The following is an 18,345-nucleotide window of genomic DNA, read 5'->3' on the forward strand; positions in this document are numbered from 1 at the left end:
GAGGAAAACCAAAGAACACATCCCCTCAAAAGACTAAGATAAATAAAAGACCAACTGAGCTCAGAAGAAACAAAGAGGTGACTCAAAGCATGGAAGAGAACGTCTGATAAGATACTTAAAAGATAATGCAGCATAAAACAAGAACAGGTTCCCATAAAGCAGGGACTATAAGGGAAAAAGAAAGGGTTCTTAGAAAATAAAAACAAAAGTGAAAAGATTTAATAGCAAAAAGACAAAGAGATTCTTTCTAATGGATGGAAAAAAAAAATAAGTTCAATATTGGAGGTCAACCTCCACCTCATAGGAAATTAAAAAGAGAAGAGACTAGAGTGTCTGGGTGGCTCAATTGGTTAAGCGTCTGCCTTTGGCTCAGGGCATGATCCCAGGATGCGGGATCAAGTCCCACATCAGGCTCCCTGCTCAGTGGGAAGTCTGCTTCTCCCTCTGCCCCTCTACCCAGCTTGTGCTCTCTCAAATCAATAAAATCTTTAAAAAGAGAAAGAAAGAGAAAGAGAAAGAGAAAGAGAGAAAGAGAAAGAGAAAGAGAGATGCCTGGGTGGCTCAGTGGTTGAGTCTCTCCCTTTGGTTCAGGGCATGATCCCTGAACCTGGGATCGAGTTCCACACTGGGCTTCTGCAGGGAGCCTGCTTTTCCCTCTGCCTATGTCTCTGCCTCTCTCTGTCTCTCTCATGAATAAATAAATCTTTAAAAAAGAGAGAGGGAAAAGGTACAGAAAAGGGAGAAAGAATAATATTTTTGAAACTTCATAGAGTTGAAGAAAGGGCATACCAAGCACTAATAATAAGCAGGGTAAGCAAAGTACTACCTTCAGGAGAACATACTTGAGAAACTTCAGAACTACATGGACAAAGAAATAAATGCTACAACCTTCAAAGAGAGAAACCATGTTGTCACAAAGGAATAAGAACCAGATTAAGATCAGACTTCACTTGAGTACCTCAATGCTAGATGACCATACAGTAATGCCTTAAAAATTCTGAGGGAAGATTGTTTTGAACCTACAATTCTATACTCAGCCAAATTACTGAACAAGTGTATGGGGAAATAAAGACTCTTTCAAATGTGTATGGCTCACAGTTTAACCTCCATATAATCTTAGGAAAAAGTTCTTTGACTAAATCATCCAATTTTTTAAGAGGGTGGAAGGAGCAGTGGGAAAGGGAGAGAGAGAATCTTAAGTAGGCTCCACACTCAGTGCGGAGCCCAACGTGGGGTTTGAACTCACAATCCTGAGATAACGACCTCAGCTGAAATCAAGAGTTGGATATTTAACCAACTGAGCTACCCAGGCGCCTCAATAATCCAAATGTTTTTTCAAAGGAATATAATAAAGTAGAAGAAGTGAGATACAAGAAACTGTAGACTTAATTCACGAGGAAAGTAAAAAATTAACTGTGGTGTGACAGCTGTGGGGCACCCCAGGAAAAAGTCTAGGACTCAGAGATTCGAATTAAAGCAGGGAATCGAAGAGCCCTAAGCTCTTCAAGAAGAAAATGGAATTATACTGAATGATCTGGTCAAACACTGCATGACTTTAGTAGAAGGGTGAAGGTATATGCTGCTCTCAATAGGAAATAAATATACTCTATGAAAAAGGCCTCTGGGGCACCTGGGTGGCTCAGTTGGTTAAGGGTCTGGCTTTGGCTTGGGTTATGATCCTGAGGTCCTGGGATCAAGTCCCACGTCAGACTGCCAGCTCTCCCTCTGCCACTCTCCCTGCTCGTGTGTGCACTCTCTCTCTCTCTCAAATAGTCTTTTAAAAAATAAATCTTTGGGATGCCTGGGTGGCTCAACGGTTGAACATATATGTACGCCTTTGGCCCAGGGTGATGCTGGAGACCCGGGATTGAGTCCCACATCTGGCTCCCTACATGGAGTCTGCTTCTCCCTCTGCCTGTGTCTCTGCCTCTGTCTCTCATGAATAAATGAAATCTTTTAAAAAAAAATAAATATTTAACTGGGTGTTAAACTATATGTTGGCAAATCAAACTTCAACAAAAATTAAAAAATAAAAAATAAATCTTTAAATTAATAAAATAATTTTCAAGTATAAAGAGGTCAGACAAATTGATAAGAAAAAGAATCTCACTAGAGCCCAAACTGATAAATGGACAAAGGATATAAACAGGTAATGAAAAGAAAATATAAAGATAGTCAACCTCACTAATTTGAAAAAATTAAAATAATGTATGTTGGATTAACAAAAATTTTCAGAAGGAATACTCATTTCTAACAAAATTTTCTTCATTTGAGATTATGTTCTCAAGGATAAAATTCCACATGTTAGAAGATATTCAGTCCATTTTCAGTGAAGTGATGAAGTGAACAGGGCTATATTCAAGTGCTGATCACACAGAGGCAAATCGGTTTAACTATTTTTTTGAAAAGTCTTTAAAAAATGAAAAATGTGCCCTTTCACAAAGATGGCACTGAAGGCGAAGAAGGAAGCCCCTGCCCCTCCCAAAGCCGAAGCCAAAGCAAAGGCTTTGAAAGCTACCAAAGCGGTGCTGAGGGACTCCTGGGTGGCTCAGTGGTTGAGTGTCTGCCTTTGGCTCAGGGCGTGATCCTGGTCCAGGGATCCAGTCCTGCATCAGGCTTCCTACATGGAGCCTGCTTCTCCCTCTTCCTGTGTCTCTGCTTCTCTCACTGTATCTCTCATGAATCAATAAATAAAAATCTAGGAAGGAAGGAAGGAAGGAAGGAAGGAAGGAAGGAAGGAAGGAAGGAAGGAAGGAAGGAAGGAAGGAAGGAAGGAAGGAAGGAAGGAGTGCTGAAAGGTGTGCACAGTCACAAAAAAAAAAAAAAAAAAGATCCGTATGCCACCTACATTCCAACGACCCAAGACCCTGCGTCTCTGAAGGCAGACAAAATATCCTTAAAAGAGCGCCCCCAGGAGAAACAAGCTTGATTACTAGGCCATCATCAAGGTCCCCCTGACTACTGAGTCAGCCATGAAGAAAACAGAAAACAACACACTTGTGTTCATTATGGATGTCAAGGCCAATAAGCACCAGATCAAACAGGCTGTGAAGAAGCTCTATGACATTGATGTGTCCAAGGTCAACACCTTGATCATGCCTGATGGAGAGAAGAAAGCATATGTTCGACTGGCTCCCGACTATGATGCTTTGGATGTTGCCAACAAAATTAACATCATCTAAACCGAGTTCAGTTGGCTATAAATCTAAATATAAACTTTTTCACCATAAAAAAAAAAGAAAAAGGTTGATGTGATGATGTCTGTTGAAAAAAAGGCAGCATAGCACTGGGGGAAAAATTACCCTTTTATTCCCCCTCAAACTTACTGCTCATAGCCTCCTGTTAACTGGAACCTTACCAATAACTTAAACTGTCGGGATCCCTGGGTGGCGCAGCGGTTTGGCGCCTGCCTTTGGCCCAGGGCGCGATCCTGGAGACCCGGGATCGAATCCCACGTCAGGCTCCCGGTGCATGGAGCCTGCTTCTCCCTCTGCCTGTGTCTCTGCCTCATTCTCTCTCTCTCTCTCTGTGACTATCACAAATAAAAAAAAAAAAAACTTAAACTGTCAATTAACACATATTTTATACGTCTTATGTATTATGTACTGCCTTTTTACAATAAAGCTAGGAAAAAAGTCATAAAGAAAATACACTGATAGTACCATTCTATAAAAACTCCACATACAAATGGACCCATGCAGTTCAAACCTGTGTTGTTCATGGGTCGACTGTATTTGGATTTAATTCTACCATTTTATTATGTATGAATTATAATGCTTTCTTTTTTGCTTATTTATCTTCATTACTTTCACTGCCTTATGTTGGATTGATCATGTTTTTTTTTTAAGATTTTATTTATTTATTCATGAGACACACACACACAGAGAGAGAGAGAGAGAGAGAGAGAGGCAGAGACACAGGCAGAAGGAGAAGCAGGCTCCATGCAGGGAGCCCGATGTGGGACTCGATCCCGGGACTCCAGGATCAGGCCTGGACTGAAGGTGGTGCTAAACTGCTGAGCCACCCGGGCTGCCCAGATCATGTTTTTTTTTCTTAATTCCCTTTTGTATCCCTGCTACTGGCTTGGAAACACATCCTATTTCCCCTCTCTTGGATAGTCCCCTTAAACTAGTTTGTCAACATGCATAGACTTTAAAACTTTTAACTTAATCAACTATTTCCCACCTTCTTCCTATGTCTAGATTGTTTTAACTAAGAAAATGCTCTCCCAATTTCTTATTACTAGTAAGGATTTTATTTCTACCTAATTTTGCACTGTGCAAATTAGTTGAATTTTTCTTTATAGTCCGTGCTGGTTTCGATACATCCATATTTATCAATTTCTTTGCTTACCATTGTTTTGACACCAATGTTTCTTTCAGTGATACTCTGTGATGTCTCTCAGTGTTTTAATCTGTTCCTTCTCGAGCCCTAGCTTAGTTGGATAAGGACTGACATGGACCTCCAAATATTTTGATTATATCATTTCATGGTCTTCAGGTTTTTATTGCAATTGTTGAAGGATGACTCATCCAACCTTGTTCATTTTCCAAGCTTGTTTTGATTATTTGGGGTCCCTTGCATCTCTGTATGAATTTTAGGATCAGTTTATCCAATCTGCAAGAAAGACCAGTTCACACTTTGAAAGAGATTACACTGAAAGTGTAGATCACCTTTGGTGGTAGTGGTGGGGTGTGTGATGCCAATAGACAATACTGAGTTTTCTAATCCATGAACATGGGAAATCTTTTCATTTACTCAAGTATTCTTTCATTTCTTTCAATAATGTTTTGTAGCTTTCAGTGCACAGGTTTCACCTTTCTTTGGCTGAATTTACTACTGACTATTCTTTTTGATGGCGGGGCTAATGGAACCATTTTCTTAATTCCATTTTCAGATTGCTCATTGCTAGTGTTATGTAAATACAACTGATTTTTGTGTACTGATGTGGCATTCTGCAATGTGGCATTCAGAACTCATTTATTAGCTCTAGTAGTTTCAGTGTGTGTGTGTGTGTACACTACTTTGGGTTTTCTATAGATAAAATAATGTCATCTGCAAATACAGATAATTGTACTTCCTCCTTTCCAATCTGGATGCCTAATATTTTTTCTTCCTAATTGCCCAGGCTAGAATCTCCAATACCATGTTCATTATGATTTCTGAACACTGAGATTATGTCTCACTTCAAGGGTCTATCTCTGTCTCTTATTTTTTTTTTTTTTTATTTATGATAGTCACAGAGAGAGGGAGAGAAAGAGAGACAGGCAGAGGAAGAAGCAGGCTCCATGCACCGGGAGCCCGATGTGGGATTCGATCCCGGATCTCCAGGATCGCGCCCTGGGCCAAAGGCAGGCGCCAAACCGCTGCGCCACCCAGGGATCCCATCTCTGTCTCTTATTAAATGGCTCTGAATACTGCATCTTTTATTGTCTGTGAAATTCCTACTGGATGCACATAAGGATCTATACCTTTCATATATTCTATCTCTACTTTTTCCCATTTTTATTTATTGTGGTTAAAAAACACATAAAATACATAACTTAAGTATTTCCTATTACTCCAATTATGTTTTTTAACCATATAGTCATTTTTAATGTACAGTTTAATATACTAAATAGACTCATAATGTTGTGCAACTATCACCACCATCCACCTCCAGAACTTTCTTCATCTTATGAAACTGAAACTCTATTATAAATAAACAATAAACAGCTCCTCCCCAATTCCCCTCCCAACCTCTGGCAACCACCATTCTACTTGTGGCTATGATTTTCACTATGCTGAGGACCTCATATAAGTGGAATCACACAATAAAGGCATACCTTGTTTTACTGTGCTTTGCTCTAGTGCACTTTGCAGATACTGCGATATTTAAAAATTAAAATCTGTGGCAATCCTGCATCAAGCAGTCTATTGCCACCATTCCTTCATGTCTCTGCATCACATTTGGTGATTCTTGTAATATTTCAAACTTTTTCATGATTATTACATTTATTATGATGATCTGTAATCAGTGATCTTTGATGTTACTGATGCTATTGTTTTGGGGTGCCACAAGCTGCATCTATTTAAGACAACAAACCTAACTGATAAATGTTATGTGTATTATGACTGTTCCACAACTGGACATTCCCCCATCTCTCTCCCTCTTCCTAGTCCTCCCCCTTCCCTGAGACCAAAAATATTAAAATTGGGGCAATAATCCTATAATGACCCATGAGTGTTCAAGGGCAAAGAAGAGTCACACGTCTCTTAATTTGTATCAAAAGCTAGACATGATTGGGCTTAGTGAGGAAGGGATCTCAGAAGCTGAGACAGGCTGAAAGCGAGGCCTCTCGCACCAAACAGCCAAGCTGGGAAGGCAGAGGAGAAGTTCTTGAAGGAAAGGGTAAGTGTCACTCCAGGGAGCACAAGGATGAGAACAAAGCACTCTTGGATGTGGAGAAAGGTTTAGTGTTCTGGAGAGAAGGCCTAACCAACCCCAACACTCCCTGAAGCCAAAGCCTAACCCAGAGCCAGGCCCTGACTCCCTTCCCTTTTGTGAAGGCTGGGAGGTGAGGAAGCTGCAGGAGAAAGTCTGAAGCTAGCAGAGGTTGGTTCCAGAGGTTTAAGGAAAGAAGCCATCTCCATACCATCAAAGTGAAAAGTCAAGCAGCAAGTGCTGATGCAGAAGCTGCAGCAAGTTCTCCAGAAGATGGAGCTCAGATAACGAATGAAGGTTATGAGAAGGCACTCAACAACAGATTTTCAATGCACATGAAATGGCCTTATATCAGAAGATACCATCTAGGACTTTCACAGCTAGAGACAAATCAGTGTCTGGCTTCAAACGTTCAAAGGAAAGGCTTTACTCTCTTGTTAGGGCCTAATGACTAAGTTGAAGCCAATGCTGACTTACCAGTTTAGAAATCCTAGGGCCCGTTAGAATTATGCTAAATCAGGGTGCCTGAGTGGCTCAGTGGTTGAGTGCCTGCCTTTGGCTCAAGTCATGATCCCAGGGGTCCTGGGATGGAGTCCTGCATTGGGCTCCCCATGGGGAACCTGCTTCTCCCTCTGCCTCTCTCTCTGTGTCTCTCATGAATAAATAAATAAAATCTTAAAAAAAAAACTTTAAAAGAATTATGCTAAATCTACTCTCCTGTGCTCTATAAATGGAATAACAAAAACTGGATGATAGTACATATATTTACAACACAGTTCTCTGAATAGTTTAAGCCCACTGTTGAGAACTACTTCTCAGAAAAAAAGATTCCTTTCAAAATATTACTGCTGATTGACAATGCACCTGGGTCATCCAAAAGCTCCAATGCAGATGCACAGTGGGATTTCTGTTGTTTCTGGGCTTGCCAACAGAGTGTCAAATCTGCAACCTACGGATCAAGGAGTAATTTTAACTTTCAAGTCTTACTATTTAAGAAATACATTTCATAAGGCTATTCCTGTCATAGAGAGTTATGCTTCTGATGGATGTGGGCAAAGTAAATTGGAAACCATCTGGAAATGATTCACCATTCTAGATGCCATTAAGAACATTCATCATTAATGGGAAGAAGTCAAAATATCAACAATAGGAGTTTAGAGGAAGCTGATTTCAACCCTATGGATGACTCTGAGGAGTTCAAGACTTCAGTGGAGGAAGTAACTGCAGATATGGTAGAAATAGCAAGAGAACTAGAAACAGAAAGGGAGTCTGAACATGGGACTGAACGGCTGCAATCTCATGACAAAACTTCAGTAGATGAGGAGTTGTTTCTTATGGATGAGCAAAGAAAATGGTTTCTTATGATGGCAACCACTCCTAGTGAAGACACTGTGAAGACTGTTGAAATGACAAAACAAAGGATTTAGAATATCTCACGAACTTACTTGATTAAAGCAGGAGCAGGGTTTGAGAGGATTGACTCCAATTTTGAAAGAAGTTCTGAGATGGATAAAATGCTATCAAACAGCATTCAGTGCTACAGAGAATTCATTCATGAAAGAAGAGTCCATCAATGCGGCAAACTTTAGTGTTCTCATTTTTAAAAATTGCCGTGGCCACCCCAACCTGCAGCAGCCACCACCCTGATCAGTCAGCAGCCAGCAACATCAAGACAGGACCCTCAAAAAAAAAAAAAAAAAAAAAGACAGGACCCTCCACCAGCAAAAAGATCCCAACTTGCTAAAAACTCAGATGATGGCTAGTATTCTTTAGCAATGAACTATTTTAAGTAGGATATGTACATTTTTTTAGACATGTTATTATACACTTAACAGACTGTATAGTATAAACATGACTTGCATATGTACTGTAAAACAAAAAAACTTTTCATTCACTTTATTGTGACATTCACTTTGTGGTGGTGGCCTGGAACCAAACCTGCAATACCTCTGAGGTTTGCCTGTATTTGTCTTTTTGTGACTGCCTTACTTCACTTAGTATATTGTCCCAAGGTTCATCCATTTTGTAGCATGTGACTCTCCTTCCTTTTTATGGCTGAATAGTACTCCATTGTGTGGAGATATATATATATCATGTTTGCTTATCCACTTATCTGTAAAGCAAAAAAGAAATAGCATTTGTGCATGAGGCACACAGAGAACCTACTTAATGATTCCTTGCACTGTGGTCTTATTCACACTCAGTCCTTTCAGATAATACACAGTAAGAATTTGAAAATCTTCTGTACTTTAACTCCACATGTTGGTGGACATGTGGGTTGCTTCCATTGTTGGCTCCTGTGAATAACGCAGCTATGAACAAGGTTGTACAGTAGTTCTTGAAGATCCTGCTTTTAATTTTCGTGTATACCCCAAAATGACATTGCTGGATCATATCATACTTTTATTTTTAATTTTTTGAAGAACCACAACATTTTCTTTTCATAGTGAGTGCACCATTGGTGGTTGGTCCCACCACCAGCAGTGTACAAGGGTCTCAATTTTTCTGTACTTTCACCAACTTCTATTAGTTGTTTTTATTTTTTTAATAATAGCCATCCTAAAAAAAAATAATAGCCATCCTAACAGGTATGAGATGATATCCCAATGTGTTTTTTCATAAATATTTCCTAATGATCAGTGATGGTGGGCATCTTTTCATGTGCTTACTGTCCATATGCGTATCTTCCTTGGAGAAATACCTATTCAAGTCCTTTGCTCACTTTTTAATCCAGTTGATTTTTTGCTACTGAGTTTTAGGAGTTCTGACTATATTCTGGGGTATATAGACAGAGAATTTGTGAATATTTTCCCATAGGATTTGTGAATATTTTCTCATTTTGTGGGTTGCCTTTTTACTCTGTGGATCTTGTCTTTGGATGCATGCACATAATTTTTCAATTTTCATAAATTCCAGCTTGTCTGGTTTTCTTGTTGTTGTTGCCTGAGCCTTTGGTGTCACATGCAAGAAACCATTGCCAAATCCAATGCTGTGAAGCTTCTGCCTTATGTCATCTTCTGTAAGTTTTATTGTTTAGGGCTTACACTTAGGTCTTCGATCCACTTTGAGTAAGAGTTAAGAGTGCAACTTCATTCTTCTGTATGTGAGATATCCAGTTTTCCAGTACTCGTTATTGAAAAGACTGTCCTTTCCCCATTGAATGGTCTCATCATCTTTGTTAAAAATCATCTGATCAAAAAAAAAATCATCTGATCACATATGCATGGGTTGGTCTTTGTACCTAATTCCATCTATTTACATGTCTTTGTTTTCTTTTCTTTTTTTTAAATTTATTTTTTATTGTTGTTCAATTTACCAACATACAGAATAACCCCCAGTGCCCGTCACCCATTCACTCCCGCCCCCCACCCTCCTCCCCTTCTACCACCCCTAGTTCGTTTCCCAGAGTTTGCATGTCTTTACGTTCTGTCTCCCTTTCTGATATTTCCCACACATTTCTTCCCCCTTCCCTTATATTCCCTTTCACTATTATTTATATTCCCCAAATGAATGAGAACATATAATGTTTGTCCTTCTCCGACTGACTTACTTCACTCAGCATAATACCCTCCAGTTCCATCCACGTTGAAGCAAATGGTGGGTATTTGTCATTTCTAATAGCTGAGTAACATTCCATTGTATACATAAACCACATCTTCTTTATCCACTCATCTTTTGATGGACACCGAGGCTCCTTCCACAGTTTGGCTATTGTGGCCATTGCTGCTAGAAACATCGGGGTGCAGGTGTCCCGGCGTTTCATTGCATCTGTATCTTTGGGGTAAATCCCCAGCAGTGCAATTGCTGGGTCGTAGGGCAGGTCTATTTTTAACTCTTTGAGGAACCTCCACACAGTTTTCCAGAGTGGCTGCACCAGTTCACATTCCCACCAACAGTGTAAGAGGGTTCCCTTTTCTCCGCATCCTCTCCAACATTTGTGGTTTCCTGCCTTGTTAATTTTCCTCGTTCTCACTGGTGTGAGGTGGTATCTCATTGTGGTTTTGATTTGTATTTCCCTGATGGCAAGTGATGCGGGGCATTTTCTCATGTGCATGTTGGCCATGTCTATGTCTTCCTCTGTGAGATCTCTCTTCATGTCTTTTGCCCATTTCATGATTGGATTGTTTGTTTCTTTGGTGTTGAGTTTAAGAAGTTCTTTATAGATCTTGGAAACTAGCCCTTTATCTGATACGTCATTTGCAAATATCTTCTCCCATTCTGTAGGTTGTCTTTTAGTTTTGTTGACTGTATCCTTTGCTGTGCAAAAGCTTCTTATCTTGATGAAGTCCCAATAGTTCATTTTTGCTTTTGTTTCTTTTGCCTTCGTGGATGTATCTTGCAAGAAGTTACTGTGGCCGAGTTCAAAAAGGGTGTTGCCTGTGTTCTTCTCTAAGATTTTGATGGAATCTTGTCTCACATTTAGATCTTTCATCCATTTTGAGTTTATCTTTGTGTATGGTGAAAGAGAGTGGTCTAGTTTCATTCTTCTGCATGTGGATGTCCAATTTTCCCAGCACCATTTATTGAAGAGACTGTCTTTCTGCCAATGGATAGTCTTTCCTCCTTTATCGAATATTAGTTGACCATAAAGTTCAGGGTCCACTTCTGGGTTCTCTATTCTGTTCCATTGATCTATGTGTCTGTTTTTGTGCCAGTACCACACTGTCTTGATGACCACAGCTTTGTAGTACAACCTGAAATCTGGCATTGTGATGCCCCCAGATATGGTTTTCTTTTTTAAAATTCCCCTGGCTATTCGGGGTCTTTTCTGATTCCACACAAATCTTAAAATAATTTGTTCTAACTCTCCGAAGAAAATCCATGGTATTTTGACAGGGATTGCATTAAACGTGTATATTGCCTTGGGTAACATTGACATTTTCACAATATTAATTCTGCCAATCCATAAGCATGGAATATTTTTCCATCTCTTTGTGTCTTCCTCAATTTCTTTCAGAAGTGTTCTATAGTTTTTAGGGTATAGATCCTTTACATCTTTGGTTAGGTTTATTCCTAGGTATCTTATGCTTTTGGGTACAATTGTAAATGGGATTGACTCCTTAATTTCTCTTTCTTCAGTCTCATTGTTAGTGTATAGAAATGCCACTGATTTCTGGGCATTGATTTTGTATCCTGCCACGCTACCAAATTGCTGTATGAGTTCTAGCAATCTTGGGGTGGAGACTTTTGGGTTTTCTATGTAGAGTATCATGTCATTGGCGAAGAGGGAGAGTTTGACTTCTTCTTTGCCAATTTGAATGCCTTTAATGTCTTTTTGTTGTCTGATTGCTGAGGCTAGGACTTCCAGTACTATGTTGAATAGCAGTGGTGAGAGTGGACATCCTGTCTTGTTCCTGATCTTAGGGGAAAGGCTCCCAGTGTTTCCCCATTGAGAATGATATTTGCTGTGGGCTTTTCGTAGATGGCTTTTAAGATGTTGAGGAATGTTCCCTCTATCCCTACACTCTGAAGAGTTTTGATCAGGAATCGATGCTGTATTTTGTCAAATGCTTTCTCTGCATCTAATGAGAGGATCATATGGTTCTTGGTTTTTCTCTTGCTGATATGATGAATCACATTGATTGTTTTACGGGTGTTGAACCAGCTTTGTGTCCCAGGGATAAATCCTACTTGGTCATGGTGAATAATTTTCTTAATGTATTGTTGGATCCTATTGGCCAGTATCTTGTTGAGAATTTTTGCATCCATGTTCATCAGGGATATTGGTCTGTAATTCTCCTTTTTGGTTGGGTCTTTGTCTGGTTTTGGAATTAAGGTGATGCTGGCCTCATAGAACGAATTTGGAAGTACTCCATCTCTTTCTATCTTTCCAAACAGCTTTAGGAGAATAGGTATGGTTTCTTCTTTAAACGTTTGATAGAATTCCCCTGGGAAGCCATCTGGCCCTGGACTCTTGTGTCTTGGGAGGTTTTTGATGACTGCTTCAATTTCCTCCCTGGTTATTGGCCTGTTCAGGTTTTCTATTTCTTCCTGTTCCAGTTTTGGTAGTTTGTGGCTTTCCAGGAATGCGTCCATTTCTTCTAGATTGCCTAATTTATTGGTGTATAGCTGTTCATAATATGTTTTTAAAATCGTTTGTATTTCCTTGGTATTGGTAGTGATCTCTCCTTTCTCATTCATAATTTTATTAATTTGAGTCTTCTCTCTCTTCTTTTTAATAAGGCTGGCTAATGGTTTATCTATCTTATTAATTCTTTCAAAGAACCAACTCCTGGTTCTGTTGATCTGTTCCACAGTTCTTCTGGTCTCGATTTCGTTGAGTTCTGCTCGAATCTTTATTAACTCTCTTCTTCTCCTGGGTGTAGGATCTATTTGCTGTTTTTTCTCTAGCTCCTTTATGTGTAAGGTTAGCTTTTGTATTTGAGTTCTTTCCAGTTTTTGAATGGATGCTTGTATTGCAATGTATTTCCCCCTTAAGACTGCTTTTGCTGCATCCCAAAGATTTTGAACGGTTGTCTCTTCATTCTCATTAGTTTCCATGAATCTTTTTAATTCTTCCTTAATTTCCTGGTTGACCCTTTCATCTTTTAGCAGGATGGTCCTTAACCTCCACGTGTTTGAGGTCCTTCCAAACTTCTTCTTGTGATTTAGTTCTAATTTCAAGGCATTATGGTCTGAGAATATGCAGGGGACAATCCCAATCTTTTGGTATCGGTTCAGACCCGATTTGTGACCCAGTATGTGGTCTATTCTGGAGAAAGTTCCATGTGCACTTGAGAAGAATGTGTATTCAGTAGAGTTTGGATGTAAAGTTCTGTAGATATCTGTGAAATCCATCTGGTCCAATGTATCATTTAAAGCTCTCATTTCTTTGGAGATGTTGTGTTTAGAAGACCTATCAAGTATAGAAAAAGCTAGATTGAAGTCACCAAGTATAAGTGTATTATTATCTAAGTATTTCTTCACTTTGGTTATTAATTGATTTATATATTTGGCAGCTCCCACATTCGGGGCATATATATTGAGGATTGTTAAGTCCTCTTGTTGGATAGATCCTTTAAGTATGATATAGTGTCCCTCTTCATCTCTCACTACAGTCTTCGGGGTAAATTTTAGTTTATCTGATATAAGGATGGCTACCCCTGCTTTCTTTTGAGGACCATTCGAATGGTAAATGGTTCTCCAACCTTTTATTTTCAGGCTGTAGGTGTCCTTCTATCTACAATGAGTCTCTTGTAGACAGCAAATAGATGGGTCCTGCTTTTTATCCAGTCTGAAACCCTGCGCCTTTTGATGGGGTCATTAAGCCCGTTCACGTTCAGAGTTACTATTGAGATATGAGTTTAGTGTCATGATATCTATTCAGTCCTTGTTTTTGTGGATTGTTGCACTGAACTTCTTCTTAAAGGGGAATTTTAAGAGTCCCCCTTAAAATTTCTTGCGGAGCTGGTTTGGAGGTCACATATTCTTTCAGTTCCTGCCTGTCTTGGAAGCTCTTTATCTCTCCTTCCATTTTGAATGAGAGCCTTGCTGGATAAAGTATTCTTGGTTGCATGTTCTTCTCATTTAGGACCCTGAATATATCCTGCCAGCCCTTTCTGGCCTGCCAGGTCTCTGTGGAGAGGTCTGCTGTTACCCTAATACTCCTCCCCATAAAAGTCAGGGATTTCTTGTCTCTTGCTGCTTTAAGGATCTTCTCTTTATCTTTGGAATTTGCAAGCTTCACTATTAAATGTCGAGGTGTTGAACGGTTTTTATTGATTTTAGGGGGGGAATCTCTCTATTTCCTGGATCTGAATGCCTGTTTCCCTTCCCAGACTAGGAAAGTTTTCAGCTAGAATTTGTTCAAATACATATTCTGGACCTCTGTCCCCTTCGGCGCCCTCGGGAACACCAATTAAACGTAGGTTTTTCTTCCTCAGGCTGTCGTTTATTCCCCTTAATCTATCTTCATGGTCTTTTAATTGTTTGTCTCTTTTTTCCTCAGTTTCCCTCTTTGCCATCAACTTGTCTTCTATGTCACTCACTCGTTCTTCCACCTCGTTAACCCTCGTCGTTAGGACTTCTAGTTTGGATTGCATCTCATTCAATTGATTTTTAATTTCTGCCTGATTAGCTCTAAATTCTGCAGTCATGAAGTCTCTTGAGTCCTTTATGCTTTTTTCTAGAGCCACCAGTAGCTGTATAATAGTGCTTCTGAGTTGGCTTTCTGACATTGAATTGTAATCCAGATTTTGTAACTCTGTGGGAGAGAGGACTGTTTCTGATTCTTTCTTTTGAGGTGAGGTTTTCCTTCTAGTCATTTTGCTCAGTGCAGAGTGGCCAAAAGCAAGTTGTATTGGGAAAAGGAGAAAAAGAGAGGAGAGAAAGAAGGAAAGAAAAGAGAAAGAGGAAAAAAAAAGGAAGAAAAAAGAAAAAAAAGAAGAAAAATAGAAAGAAAAAGAAAGGAAAAAAAGGGTGGGGGAAGGAAACAAATCAAAAAGCAAAACAAACCAAAAAAAAAAAAACAAAAAAAAAGAAAGAAAAAAAAAAAAAGAACCACGGGGGAGTATCTTCTGATTCTGTGTCTTTAAGTCCCTTGACTTCCCCTGGAACTTGTCTGTCTAGCTGGTCTTCTGGGGAAGGGGCCTGTTGTGCTGATTTTCAGGTGTTAGCAGTTGGGGGAGCTGCTGTGCCCCTGCCTGGTGCAGGGCTCAGTGGGGGTTGTTTACCCCGTGAGGCCCCAGGAGGAACAGCCCCAGTGGCGGGGCCAGCTCTGGAAACCTGGATTCAGCCCCCGCAGGAACTCCAGAGCTCTCTGTCTGCAGGGCCTGGAGGCTCCGGGCGGGGCCGCTGATCTGCTCAGCTCGGGGCAGGAGCGTCCTTGCTGTCCTGGGCCCTCCCGGCCTCTGCCTGTCCCGGGGGAGGCGGGATCCTGGGCTGTGTCCCGGCGCTCTGTGCTCCGGAGCCTGCAGTGTTGGATTCGCGCTCCTGCCCCGCAGCCCCCTCCGCGGAGCAGCCCCCGAGCCCCTCCGAGCTGCTCCGGGTCCCGGCTCCCGCCGTGTGCGCTGCAGTCCTTAGGGAGCGCAGTTCCTCTGTTAGTGTCCCAGGGAGCCCGAGGGCATCCCCGCCCTCCTGGGTCCTGCTCCAACTCCCTGGGAGCCCCTCTCCGCCCGGGAAGGTCGGTGCAGCTCCTGCTCCTCCGGGTCGGGGCTCTCCTGTCCTGGGGACACTCGCCCCGGCCTCAGCCCGGCTCCTCGCGGGGCCCCTCCCCCTTGGAGGCCTTTGTTTCTTTATTCCTTTTTCCCCGTCTTCCTACCTTGATAGAAGCGCGAACTCTTCTCACTGTTGCATTCCAGCTGTTCTCTCTTTAATTCTCAGGCCGAATTAGTAGATTTTCAGGATAATTTGAAGGTTTTCTAGGTAATTTGGTGGGGACAGGTGATTTGGGGACCCTACTCTTCCCCCATCTTGCCCCTCCCCATGTCTTTGTTTTCTTCTGGAATTTCCACTGATCAATCTTCAAGTTTATGATTTGCTTCTCCTGATTTAACATATCTGTTTATCCCATTAAGTATTATATCTGTATAGCTATAATCTGTGATTTAAAAATTCCTATCTGGTTCTTTTCCAAATATTGTGCTTTTTGGTTTCAGCTCCTTCTTTTATGTTTATTGACTTTAAGCATAATACTTTCCTATTCCCCGATTATGATTATTACTCCATCATCTTAAGTTCTGAACTCTAATTTTTCTGTTTGTTGTGTCTGTTCAAACTCTTGCTCATGGTGGTTATTTCTTTGTATTCTGTAATTTTGACTGTAAGCTCACTCCTGCAGGGACTTGTTTTTTTTCTTCCATAGGAATAATGAAGAATTATTGCCTTACTGCCTCTAACAAAGGAAAGTGCATGACAAAAAACAGGAAGTGGAATAGTTGCTGCCAGAGGCTGAGGGCAGGGGGAGCGGGTAATTGCTGAATGGGTAGAGTTTCAGTCTTATGGGATGAAAAGGTTCTGGAGTTTGGCTGCACAACAATGTTAACACGACTGAACTGCACAGTTAAACCTGGTTAAGATGGTAAATTTTGGGGGACCTGGGTGGCTCAGTTCGGCTCAGGTTATGACCTCAGGGTCTTAGGATCAAGCCCGTCAGGCTCCCTGAACAGTAGAGAGTTGCTTCTCCTTCTCCCTCTGCCCCGTCCTTCCTGCTTGTGCTCTCTCATATGTGTTCTCTCTCTAATAAATAAATTAAAAGATGGTAAATTTTGTTATGTGGTTTTTAGCACAATTTAAAATAAAAACAAAAGGAAGGCTAGGACAGAACAGGTAGAAAAACATGAAGATCTGAAGATGATAGAGGCAGAAGACCGGTACTGTTGATCACATACCTATGCACAAGCTCTAGCATCCACATTTAAATAGAGAAGCCACACCAAAACCCTCCCTTGATGGGATTATTTCCCACCATCAACTACCAAACCTCCAGACAGAATGGTCTACCTCAGTAGCCTCTGCTCCTTTGCCAACCCCGAAAGTCAGTGTTTGCTGGAATATGGCTCTTGCTCCCCATCTAAGGTCTCCGATGACCTGAAATCTTAGGGACACTTTCCAACCTCACCTTATGCTACGCCCCTCCTGCCCAGAAGCCCTCCACTCAACTGTCATTCCTTCTGTGACTCATTCTTCATAGCTGGCTTCCTCCACAACATGTTCTCCTGATTTTCTTCATTCCACATTGGCCTGTCCTCCTTTTTGGCTGAGCTGTCCTATTCTCAACTTCTACATCTACATGGGGTTTGCTCCTAGACATTTTCCCTTTTTCTTCCTAAATGTCAGCATCAATCCCCACTAAAAAAACCTTTGTTTTGGGGACGCCTGGGTGGCTCAGCGGTTGAGCACCTCCTTCGGCCCAGGGCGTGATCCTGGAGTCCTGGATCAACTGCCATTATTGGGCTCCCTCCATGGAGCCTGCTTCTCTCTCTGCCTATGTCTCTGCCTCTCTCTCGGTGTCTCTCATGAATAAATAAATAAAATCTTAAAAACAAAAACAAAACCTTGTTTTTGAGAATAAAAAAATAATACATGGAAACAAAAATGGCCCATATCCCACTGCCCAGAGGGGCTTTGTTGATCTTTAACAAAAAAAAGGGAATACTTGTACAGGTTTGGAATATTCCAAAAGAATCAAGAGGTAAGAGGCACAATTATTCAAGCCAGAAACTTGGGGGTCATTTGTGATTCTTCCTATTCATCGCCTTGCCTTCCACATCCAAACCCTGGTCACATTCTATCAACTCTGCCCTAGAACACAACTAACCCACTTTTCTACCCGCCCACCAGCAGCCTCCTATGTGTTCACCTAATGATTCCAGTAGCCTCCTTCCAGAACCCCTCAAATGTCTGTTCTCCCCTAAGCCAGCTTCTACATGTCACCCCCTTCTTTCCTCACTAACCCCTTCAACCAGGTTCCCATTTCGGGTCCCTGAACGCGTCATGTGTTCCTTCCCATCACATAGCCTTCGCCCACACTGGGCATCAGCTCTCAGCCTTGGGCTTCCGCGGCTGGCTCTCCCTCACCTTTCCAAGCTCAGCTTACCTAGTGGCTCAGAAGGACTGTTTCTGACTGCCCTCCCTAAAAAGGTATCCATCTCTATTTTTATGCATCTAGGACTTTTTTTTGCTTCTCCTGTGGTACATGTCATATATATTTGTAATCCTCTCATGTATCCGTTTGTCTCTGTCTCCCCACCAGCCCACAGGCCACGAGAGGGCAGAGACTATCTCCGTCTCACTCTCCATCATGTCCTAGCACCAACTTCATATGTGAATAAACATGCCAGGCGTTGTGCTAAGTGCTGTGATACATTATTGTATTTAGTCTTCACTTGCTACATACGTATTATTTTTTTCCATTTTGTATATGGGACAACTGAAGCTCAGAAAGGTTAAGTAATGAGCCCACGGCTGCACAATGGGAGGAG

The 18,345-nt window shown here is 41.2% G+C and overlaps 1 protein-coding gene across 5 annotated transcripts in view; it reads right to left on the reverse strand.

The window, feature by feature from the left end:
- ALDH3A2 (aldehyde dehydrogenase 3 family member A2) overlaps positions 1 to 18,345 on the reverse strand; it is a 125,119-nt gene that overhangs the window by 76,721 nt on the left and 30,053 nt on the right. The gene's annotated exons all lie outside the window — the stretch shown is intronic.

Source organism: Canis lupus, chromosome 5 (genome assembly GCF_003254725.2).
Source record: "Canis lupus dingo isolate Sandy chromosome 5, ASM325472v2, whole genome shotgun sequence".
NCBI classification, from domain to species: Eukaryota; Metazoa; Chordata; class Mammalia; order Carnivora; family Canidae; genus Canis; species Canis lupus.